The 11802-nt window shown below is 37.1% G+C and overlaps 1 long non-coding RNA gene across 1 annotated transcript in view; it reads left to right on the top strand.

Annotated features, from left to right (window-relative positions):
* Positions 1-3306: 3306 nt before the first annotated feature.
* LOC307179778 overlaps positions 3307-11802 on the top strand; it is a 98113-nt gene continuing 89617 nt past the window's right edge. The window contains exon 1 of the long non-coding RNA XR_013825550.1: positions 3307-3390. This is a non-coding gene — a long non-coding RNA (uncharacterized lncRNA). The remainder of the gene's footprint in view (positions 3391-11802) is intronic.

Below are 11802 nucleotides of genomic sequence, written 5' to 3'. Positions count from 1 at the left end.
CCAGTAAAGAAAGAAAGGAAGAATAAACAAAGAAATTAAGTAATTAAGAAAGAAATGAGGAAGGAAGGAAATGGGGGAGAGGGGGAGGGAAGGAGAAAAGGAAAGAAGGAAGGGAGGGAAGATAGGAAGGAAAATCTGGACACAGAATATAACAGAAGTGGACTAACTTCCAGAGTTCAAGGTCACATGGGCTGAAAATATATTTGGGCCCTGATTTTAGAGGAATTCTGTCCATACCTTGAGAGGATTTTGACTAAAAACTATAAAGGTTAACATTCTATTGTGACTGTTTAATGATATAAAAGAGTTTTAGCAATGTATTCAAGGTCAAAAAATGTTTTGTTTTGTTTTTTAAATAAGGATATAAATCCTTTGTCAAGCTCATTAACGGAAAATATCTTTATTGTTTGTCAGTGAATTTCCAATCAATTTCTGTCTAATGCAAAAACAATCCCAGGAGCTAAGATTAAGTATTGTTTAAATCATGGAACCAAGCCTTATAGTCAGACATGGCCTCAATAATGCAAATGTGTTTGTGAATAGCTGGGAAGACAAATTCATTTACAACAATAGGCAGTGTCAGGAGAAGATTAAAATATATATGCACCACATAGATGAAACAATTGTAATCAGGACAGTGAAATTACCACAATTGGAGAATTTCACTGAATAGCTGAATTTCATGTATAACACAATCAAATTTTCTGCCTCATTCAGTCTCACCAGTGCTCATTTCCTGGATATTCTGATTAATTTAAACTGTGGTTAATTGAACACTGAAATATTCGGGAAACTATAGACAGGAGCAATTTACTATGGACAATTTCCACCTGTACGCTTAAGACTCAGAGACCGTATAGATAGAATGAGACAGGCGAGATGAATTGTGTTTTTACTAAATGTCTGTCATGGAAGCAGAGATTTTATTTGCGAAGATGTAAAGGAAGGGACTAACAAAAAGAGGCACTAAGGTTAAAGCATTTGTTTGAAAAGAGGAATGTAAGTAGTTATGGATGAATTTCAATGTTCATTGGTAGAAAAGATTTCAAACAATTTTCAAGTCGCCATCCTGAACTAGGCTTTCATTCGTGTGTTATTTTCTTATAAAGAGAATTTGCCTGTTCAAGTGCACTTTAAAAAACAGTCATTCTTTTCATCATGTTAAATTAGAACATTTTCCAGTAAAAGGTTTCAAATTAGAAGTATTTTTATACAACAACTATCCATACTTAGACATTTGTAGATTTATTGGTTCTCAGTTTTCAGATCGAGACAGATAATTAAAAAACACTGGTGGGCTTCCCTGGTGCCACAGTGGTTGAGAGTCTGCCTGCCGATGCAGGGGACACGGGTTCGTGCCCCGGTCCGGGATGGGTTCGTGCCCCGGTCCGGGAAGATCCCACATGCCGCGGAGCGGCTGGGCCCGTGAGCCATGGCCGCTGAGCCTGCGCGTCCGGAGCCTGCGCTCCGCAACGGGAGAGGCCACAACAGTGAGAGGCCCGCGTACCAAAAAAGACACTGGTGACTACAATTTATTTCCCCACTGTACTCCCTGTCCCCACCCCTTTAACTAAATTGCTCAGTAGTTCTGCTTTGCTGCCAGAGACATCAGACAGTATTTTCACAACATAAATAACTGGAAGGATGATATTCCCATCATGTTGGTATTTAATGTTGATGAAGTTAGTGGCACAGGACAAGTTATTTCTTCAAGTAACATCATATCTTCCTTTGACCAAAATGTGGAAGCCAGTCCCAGGCAGCTCACTCTTGTCATTGAATCACAACCCTTAAAGATCTATAATTAAAGCTGTCTTAGTTGAATTCACACAATTCTGAGACTACATAATGTTTACCAACCCTTTACTGCTATTATTGTTTTAATGGTGATGTAACTAATATAAACATTGATCAGTAACATCAGTGTGTTATAGCATGCTCACATATGTTATGCTTTCATCTTTGTGACCATAAGCCAGTGGCATGTTTTTCTGATTGGAGTCAATCATCCTTAGACGCTCCAGAGCTTCTGAGGTGTTGAGACAGGATTTGTGGGGACAGTCTGAGGTCTGCCAGTAGTTATCAGGGAGATCATCAGGAAGATAAGAAATAGGACACTAAACAGTGATAAGTCTTGCTGTTTAATAATTCTTCTACAAAAGCATGAAAATATCGAATGTTAGAGCTAGAAGTAACCTTGGTCTATCCAGGCTAATATGTTTATTTTACAGCCAAGGAGCCAAAATTGTTCACTGACTGCTCCACGATCACACAGCCAGGGAGGGAATGGTCTCTAGGATACCAAGTCAAAAGCAGCGTGGCTGAAAGAGGGAGTGAGAAGTAGATGGGACAGTTCGCAAGACTTTATTAAGACTGTGATGAAAGGGCATTAGAGGAAGCAGTGAAAAAGCGACAAGGTGTGGCATTCAGAGGAGGTAGTCAGAGCGTGGGCCTTTTTTCTGTCCATGCCTCTGCCCCGCCACATCGTGCCTGGCTGTCCCTCCCCAGTATTAGCACCAGGCTACACCTTCGTCCCAAGTCCTGCTGTCTTTCTAGCTCTAGGACCTCTCTGGTGACTTAAAGGCTGTGTGGGTGTGTGTGTGTGTGTGTGTGTGTGTGTGTGTGTGTGATTACTTACATTTTGACCATTGCCCTCATTCACTTACCTCCAGTGTAAGGGCAACAGATTGAGAGTTTAAAAAAAAAAAGAAATCCTGTAATATGTGACAACTTGGATGAACCTAGAGGACATGATGTTAAGTGAAATAAGGCAGGCACAGAAGGACAAATACTGCATGATTCCCCTTTTATGAGGTATCTAAAATAGTCAAACTCATAGAAGCAGAGTAGAATGGTGGTTTCTAGAAACTTGGGAGAGGGGAAAATGGGAAACTGCTAATCAATAGGTATAAAGTTCGTCATACAAGATGAATAAATTCTAGAGTTCTGTGTAACATGCGCTCATAGTTTACAACACTGTAATTTACACTTAAAAGTCTGTGTAAGAGGGTAGGTCTCATGTTAAGTGTTCTTACCGCAATAAAATTTAAAGCAAATAAACAAACAAATAAATAAATTCCTTGCTTCTAATCTCAAAAGAAAGCATTCAAATTTAAGGATGGGTCAGAAAGAATGTTACCACCATTATTTAAATAAAAGTTATCAGTAAAACATTTTAGGTATTTTACTGATTACCTTTCCATTAACTCAACCGTGGTTTGAGCTGAGGGGGTTAATGAAACATTTAGACAAGTGTTCCCTGATCTATTTATTTCCTCCTTTGGTTTTTTTGTAGGAACTGATGGAGTCTTTCAATAGCTGCTGCAGGAAGATAATGAAACTCTTGAATTGTGGCAGTAGGAAAACCCATGGGAGGAAGTTTCACATTTGGTGAGGCAAATACAATTTTGTAGGACTTTCTGCTTTTGAAAACTCTTAAAAATTTGCTTAGTGGTTTTATGACTCACGGAGCATATCAAATATTGAAAAGTTCCCAGTGAACAGGATGAGAAATTCTCTTTCAAAGGCAGTCAGAGGCCCTCTAAAAACTTGCTATTCTAAACCTACAACAAAATCAAAATTGCTCAAAAGAACAGCTATCCCAAAATGTTTGTTTCTCTGTCAGTCAGCCAAGATGAACGGTAGGTTCAAAAGGTCTTAGTGTTATTGCTTTGTCCATCCATTCTATTTATCCATCCCATCTATGCATTCATCCAGCCACTGTCTATTGTCTGCATGATTTAATGCTTGATGGGATACTAGAGTATTGTAGTCACTGCATGATCACAAATTTCCTTTGACTTAAGATGGCACAAGTCCTTGATGCCTTTTCAGTAAAATATGCTACAGAGAATATAATGACTAAACATAGTCCTGCCAAAGCACAGCAAAATATGTATGAGTTATTAAGTCTCAACTGTGTCTGAATTTTCAGTGCTATATGTTAGAAGTTGTTTTTGTTTCAATGCCAGTAACTACATTAATTGTTGTTAAAAGTTTAAATATTCCCGACAAAGCAGAAGTACCCTTCCCAAGCCTGAGTGTTTGATGCCTGTTCTTCCAGATGGAAATATATACCTTTTCATAGTTTTTATGTCAATAGACTCATCATATGTGTATTGTGCTGTATCCAGCTTTTTGCACTTAATACATCCATGAGATATTTCCTTGATCATTGCAGTCATTCCCCAAATCTCTCTGTGGTTACTAGGGAATGTACTTTTATCTTTGGTTTAATAGTCATATTCATGTGTTAGGCAGAGAGACTATTTAATATTCATCTTGTTTTAATAGTGAATATTGTGAGGCAATCGTGGACGGACTGCCAGTTTTCTGGTGGTTTTCTAAGTTTCTGCCCCTTTACTGAAGAGTGGAAGAGTTAACCTAGACAAAAATGTCAACCTTGTTGTCTGCTCCGGAAGGTTAAAATGGCAATTCTCCTGATAGAGTTGTCATGGGGGAACACCCCCGTCTGAACTTTATAATGACTGACAAATAGGGTTAGGACAGACAATTCAGACCCTCTCGTGGAATGACTTTCAGGGCTGATTAGCTCTGTGGCTGAGAGGGTTAACCTCACGTATGTCAGAGCAAGTGCCTCAGTAAAAGAGACCGTTCGGAACTCAGCAGTGCTGAGTGCAGTTATTTCAATACTTTTCCTCCTCTTTTCAGGATGATTAATCCTATTACTATTTCACCGATATATTTTATATTGAAATCTTAATAATTTTCTAATACATTTCCAAGAATGAAAAACTAGCTGACCCATATCCTTCTGTTTTGTTAGTTCTCTTGCCTGCTTTGCACTCTGGTAAAAAGATGTTGATGCATAACCTCTCTAGATGGCCTGATTAATTATGCCATTATAAATGGCATATTATAACTGGGCCTCTGGAACCACAGGGAGATGAATTCCTTTTCATTCACAAAGAACACTGAAGCAATTTTAACTCTTGCATCAAATGCTCGGAGTTGGTTACTTCGCCAGTTGTGTTCAGTCCTGGGTAGAATGTGGTCTCATTATGCAACTTCAACACCAAATCCTGGCTTCTCAGTGTTAGCCAAAGCTGCCTTCTTCCTCAGAGACCTAAGTCCCCTCCCACAGCCCAGGGGAGTGTAAACAAATCCCTCTCTCTCAGGGTTACATGAAAAGCCAAGTCATCATCTGACACAATAAAATAAGCTGGTGAAGGAAAGAACCAATCAAACCTCTTTGATTCTGAGACTTAGGGAAAGCACTTAGGAAACCTCATAGTCTGCCCATCAGAGGGAAAAAAAGGCCCCAATTAAATGGGAAGAGTACTCATTTTAAGCACTCTAAAATGTTAAGATTTAAAAAATGTAGTGCTTAACGTTCTGTAGAGCTACAACAAAGAATACACTAACCTTAGTATTTACATGCCAAGCTTCTGCCTAGCCATTTCATAAAGTACCTTAAAACATGTCATGCTTTCTCACAAACAGACACCCCTTCCTGCCCTGCTGATGGCCCGCACATTCCCAGGCATGTGAATTGTATAAGTTTGAAGTTTCATTGAGGCTGGGAGCATGAAGGTAAAGGTCATGCCAGTAATATTGTGGCACGATGCTCCGAACTATTACTTCTGAAAGGCTTGTTTTCCATCAGGATATTTTCTCTGTACGGCTTTGGTGTAATAGACCACTTTTGGTCAGGCCAGTTTCATCTATGTTGTTTATGTTCTGGAAAGTGGGACTAATCCCCTGTTGGTCCCTTTTCTAATATTTTTACCCATACAACATGATGCCCCCTCTTCTTTAATAAACCATCATGCCCTAACTTTCCTTCCGTTGAAACCTATTATTGGTAGTTTAATTAAGCTATTCATTCTGATATTTCACTATATTAATTTTTTCTACCTTTTACGTGGCTGCAGAAATTCTTTGCTATTATCCTCATCATACGCTAGAGTTAGAACCCTCCCCAAACTTTGTAAATAGAATAACAACAGCACTGTCCACCGGAATGAAATGTTAGCAGAAACCCAGAGATTTTTTTTAAAAAAGAAGGAGGAAGGTTTTAAGAATTGTTTAGGATAGCAGTAAGAAAAAAGTACAATTACCATAACCATATTAGAATTATAAAACTTTAGAGGTAAAACAGGGACCTGAGAGATCATCTGTTATAGTTGACCCCTTGTTTTACACATTAATAAACAGAGGCACAGAGAAATAAGAGGTCTGTCCCAAATCCCATACCTGGATGAGTAGTAGAGGGACTGAACCTGTGGTTTGATTTAGTCAGATATCCTCCAATTTTACATGTTGAATTTGGGATGCAGCATTTTAAAACTCAGCTGGGGGCCAAACACAGTGTTTTAAATTTTTTTTGTTTTGAATTTTTAAATCTGTGGGTAATGTGTCCCAAATATATGCTTGTAATATAAATTTAGAAAAGCACCCAAAGGTCTATTTATGCCGATTGCACAAATGGTATACTTTAAAAAACATTTTTGAATATGTATTACCATTATTAATGGTGTCTTAGGTCTATAATGAGAACTGCTGTGTGTGTGTGTGTGTGTGTGTGTGTGTGTATGTAAATACACAAATTCTTTTGTGAGAGACGGTGGAGCAAATGGATTTAGATACAATCAGAATCTCCCAAATTCTTTTGTCTATTTCTGGCATTTGCTTTGACCGGAATAGCTTTTTGAAGTTTAGAAGTGTTTGCTCTCTTTCCCTAGTTGGTGATTATATATCCAATGAGCAATTTAAACTGAAGTAGGAATGTGGGGCAGGTTAATTGGTCTATTTGTTCTAGTCATCTTTCTACCTACAGATCTGCTTGTATTTGGGGGAACAATAAATAGCACCAGCACCTCTTTGTCCTTCCAGTTACTGTACAAAATAAATAAACTAGAAGAGCCAGATGAGAGAGGAACAGTGTCCAGGAGCATTACAGCTGGTGGAGCTCTACACCCATGGCAGGAAACTTAGAGAGTTTGGAAAAGCGTTGCCACTTCTTCTCCACTTAATTGACCTCCTACTATGGTCCAGGCACTATGCAAGGCACTGGAGATACAACTATAAGTAAAACACAGTCCTTGTCCTTTGAGAGCTCATAGGCAAGTAGATGAACTAGATTTATAATAAATATTTATGGTGTTATGCATTAAGTGCTGTAAGAGAATTGTGCAAAATCTAGGACCGTAATGTCTAGAATGTTGACTCTTCCTGGAAATGATGATGTGTGTGCTGGGGAATAGGAAGTGTCTTTTGAGATGCTTAGCTTTATGTTTGTATCTTCAAAATGCTAGAGATTTTCTGATGCTGGGGAGGGTATTATTTATGCTTATTCATTTTGGAAATGTGTTATCTTTTCTATTGTTGTTTGCAAATAGAAGGTTCTTAATACATATTGAATGACGGATGCTTTGAGTTCAAACCAAATTCTCAGCAGCAACAAGCAAAGAATGGCCTCAGTTCAGTGTTCTGAACAAGAATTCCAATTATTCTCACAAATGATTGAACCAATTCCTTTTAATTAGATTTTCATTTGTTCATTGGAGTTGATGAAACTAGACATCAGTTTTGATACCCTTTAAATACACCCTAATCCTACTATATTATGTACTGTAATATATATATATATTTCACATGTTTTGCATTTAAATGATAAGCTGATAGGTCTCAAAATTAATATTTTTAGTATTCCGCTCAGTACAGTGTTGCCTGTCAGGTTATAAGCACCCAGTATATTTTTATAATAATTTTGAGTTTAATCAACTGGCAAGAGGCCATTGGAATCAGAAACCTGTCCCATGTTTAAAATGAGGTGGAAGAGAGCTTCCCCTGGGATCCTGGATTGAAGAATTTTTGATACCAAGATGCCTTTTCCCAAGCTGCCCAATGTCTATTTTGGCTTTAGGAAATAAAGAAAGGGGGAAATTGCCTATTTGATGGGTTGTCAGTCAGTTCCTTCTGAGGGGTCCTGTGCTTGTGAATTTGTAGGTTTGTGATTGTGAGTTTCCTAGATCTTGGAGTAGTTGCTACAGCATCGTTAAGTGTTAGCAGTGTCCAAAGTACGGAGTTGGGGCTGTAAAGAGAGATTTGGCTAATAGGTTATTCTATAACAGTTTATTTACCCTTCTATGCAGTTAAAATACCATTTATTTCCAAATGAAGAGTTTTCTGGTACTATAATTTCTGTAGCACTTGTGTTTTCAACTACCTAAATAAATAGGCTGTGATGGGCTAGACTAGGAACCTAACCATCAATAATAATATTGCTTCTATGGAAATATACATTTTTGTGTTTCACACAATATCCTAATAAATGAACTTTTGGAACACAGACTTTTTGTAGGCTAGGAATTTTGTATGTTTGCATTTTTATTATTTCTCTTTACCTTCATTCCTATCATCTCTCTCCACTGCTGAGGTCTAAAGGTGATTGAGTATGATTATAAACTCACTACCTAGCTGCCTTTCTTTTCAGGTAGTGAATACTAAAATAGCATGATGTGATATAATACAAAACGGAGGTGGTAATAGCTACACATTTCCTACTTTTCAGCAATGATAGAAAAATAATTGAGACAATATTTGTGAATACTAGGAAGAAATGTGCTATATAGAAATCTGAATGTCATTATTCTCTCACATGCTGTATGAGGAATAAAAATGTAAACATCATTATTATTCATCTCAATCCTCTTATCCCAGACTGAGTGACCTCTCAGAGTCCTTTATTCTGAGCAATCTAATGGGCATTTCTCAAATACCTATGGATGACAGCTCCTGTAATCCCATTGCTTTCACACATGAAATATATAGTATCACAACCAACCCCCAATGTGATTTTTATTTGTAAATTTAACAGGCTGGAAAAATCAGTTCCCCCTCCCAGAGGAACTAACTTTCAAAGGCAAGAAAAATGCATTCTTGGACAAGAAGCTGGTAAAAGCAGAAAGTTCACTGTTCAAGGACTATTAACTATCACCAAGTGATATTTTAATAGCCAGCATTAAAAACGTGCTACTTTGCTGTGATTTCACTGAAAAAAACATATATTAGTAGAGAAAACTTGATCATATTTTAGAAGCTCTGTGAGGTCACTTTCTCATGAAATAAAATAGTAACAACATTTTAGGAAGAGAAACACTAACATGGATTTCCATTTCAGAAGTTATTCAATTCAGTAAATATTTTAACAAGCTCTTGTTCTGTTCATGGCACTGTACTAGGTACCAAGGGGGTATAAAGAGGAATACAATGTAGCCCTTGACCTCAAAAAAAAAAAGAAAAGAAAAAGAAAAGTTTTGTCACATGAAGAGGCTGGCTAGGTAGTGGAGAGGGCAGGGTCAGAGAACTCCTGACTTCCTCTCTCAGTAAACTCCTGACATGCATACCGAGGTAATATGAACAAGTGTGGGGTATTCATCGTGTTCCCTCTGCCTCGTTCTTCCTCGCTAACTAGAAGCAATAGCAAAGCTCTGGCAAAGGCTAGCAAGGAGAAAAATAAAAGCTGAAAGTTCTAATCAAAACTCTAATCAGAAAGATGACAACTGGTGAAGATTATTAAATTTTCTTTGCTCCCTTGATGAATTTAATAAAGAACTAATCAAAGATCATTAGAAGGCTTTTGTGCCTGGCTTGCAGTGTAACTGGATTGCAATCTGAATTTGTTTTAGTGGGTTTCCAGGGTTGAATTGGACGTGTAAATATATTTAAAAGTATAGGTGGTTAGACATTTTTTAAAATATTTTTTAGTTAAGATACAAACCCATGAAAATGTATAAGCTGTTTATTGTGCTCATCTACTCTGCCAATCAAAAATATAGAGGATTTTGATTTTGATCTTTAGTAATTAGAATTTTAAAAATTTGTATCAGTGTCTAGCTCAAAAAATTTCTAATGATCTTTGATTAGTTCTTTTCTTAAATTAACAGGAAAATTTAAAAAATGGTATCATTTCATTTCCAGAGCATAAAAATATGTAAATAAGTCTGTAACTACCAGGACCACTAGAAATTTATAGAAAATTATGGTAATATCTGAAGAGGTTTCTCACTCCTCCCCCATTTCTGAACATTTGCTTAATGTTCCTTGTTTTCAAATGACCTCCTGATAGACTTCCAACTACATTTTAAGTACTGCATTGTAAGTACTGCATTTATAGTGTCTCATAGAGTATATGTTTTGATTTCCTTATTTATGACATCTGTACCCCATTCATTTCTGGTGCTCATTTTTTTTATGTCTCAATCTGTTTGGTCTTATGCAGTCTCCTCCCGGGCCCTCAATATCACACTAACCAAGTAACTTAAGATTCCTGTCAATTCTTACATTCTCCCATCTCAGGCAGCCTCCTAGATATCTGAATCTATGACATTTGGTTTTGATTTGTCTTAGCTACAAAATACCTCTATGCTTGTCATAAAATAATCAGCTCTCATTAATATAAAAAAAGCATAAGATGTGTTTTGAGTTTTTTTGTTTAAGTCTGATTATATCCTTAATAAAGTAGTTCTTAGGCTTCTGCCAATCTTTTTGCCGGAACAGAAAAATTATTCTGAAATTCCTAGGATGAATAAAGAAAACAAAAGAAATTGTAGGGGCTATAAAAAATGAAATAAAAATATTAAACTCTTATAATGGGATTTTTTATTAGATTCTATTGAATTTATTAGATTCTACTGATTCTATTAAAATTTTGTTTAAAAAGAAAACAAAATTCTTTGATGAATTTTGTTTTCTATTTAAGGTGAAATTAGGTATTTAAAGGGGGTAACTCAACTCTGAGTATACATTGGAGAAAAATCTGTTTCTATACTAGTTCCTACATTTTTTTAAACATCTTTATTGGAGTATAATTGCTTTACATTGTTGTGTTAGTTTCTGCTGTATAACAAGGTGAATCAGCTATACATATACATATATCCCCATATCTCCTCCCTCTTGCGTCTCCCTCCCACCTTCCCTATGCCACCCCTCTAGGTAGTCACAAAGCCTCACGCTGATCTCCCTGTGCTATGTGACTGCTTCCCACTAGCTATCTATTTTATGTTTGGTAGTGTATATATGTCCACACCACTGTCTCACTTTGTCCCAGCTTACCCTTCCCCCTCCCCGTGTCCTCAAGTCCATTCTTTATATCTGTGTCTTTATTCCTGTCCTGCCCTTAGGTTCTTCAGAACCATTTTTTTTTTAGATTCCGTATATTTGTGTTAGCATACAGTATTTGTTTTTCTCTTTCTGTCTTAGTTCACTCTGTATGACAGACTCTAGGTCCATCCACCTCACTACAAATAACTCAATTTCATTTCTTTTTATGGCTGAGTAATATTGCACTGTATAAATGTGCCACATCTTCTTCATCCATTCATCTGTCGATGGTCACTTAGGTTGCTTCCATGTCCTGGCTATTGTAAATAGAGCTGCAATGAACATTGTGGTACATGACTCTTTTTGAATTATGGTTTTCTCAGGGTATATGCCCAGTAGTGGGATTTCTGGGTCATATGGTAGTTCTACTTTTAGTTTTTTAAGGAACCTCCATACTGTTCTCCATAGTGGCTGTGTCAATTTACATTCCCACCAACAGTGCAGGAGGATTCTGTTTTCTCCACACCCTCTCCAGCACTTATTGTTTGTAGATTTTTGATGATGACTATTCTGAATGGTGTGAGGGGATACCTCACTGGAGTTTTGATTTGCATTTCTCTAACGATTAATGATGTTGAGCATCCTTTCATGTGTTTGTTGGCAGTCTGTATATCTTCTTTGGAGGAATGTCTGTTTAGGTCTTCTGCCCATTATTGGATTGGGTTTTTTTTTTTT

Source organism: Stenella coeruleoalba (genome assembly GCF_951394435.1).
Source record: "Stenella coeruleoalba genome assembly, chromosome: 2".
Classification (NCBI taxonomy): domain Eukaryota; kingdom Metazoa; phylum Chordata; class Mammalia; order Artiodactyla; family Delphinidae; genus Stenella; species Stenella coeruleoalba.
This window is presented reverse-complemented; position numbering and strand designations above follow the sequence as displayed.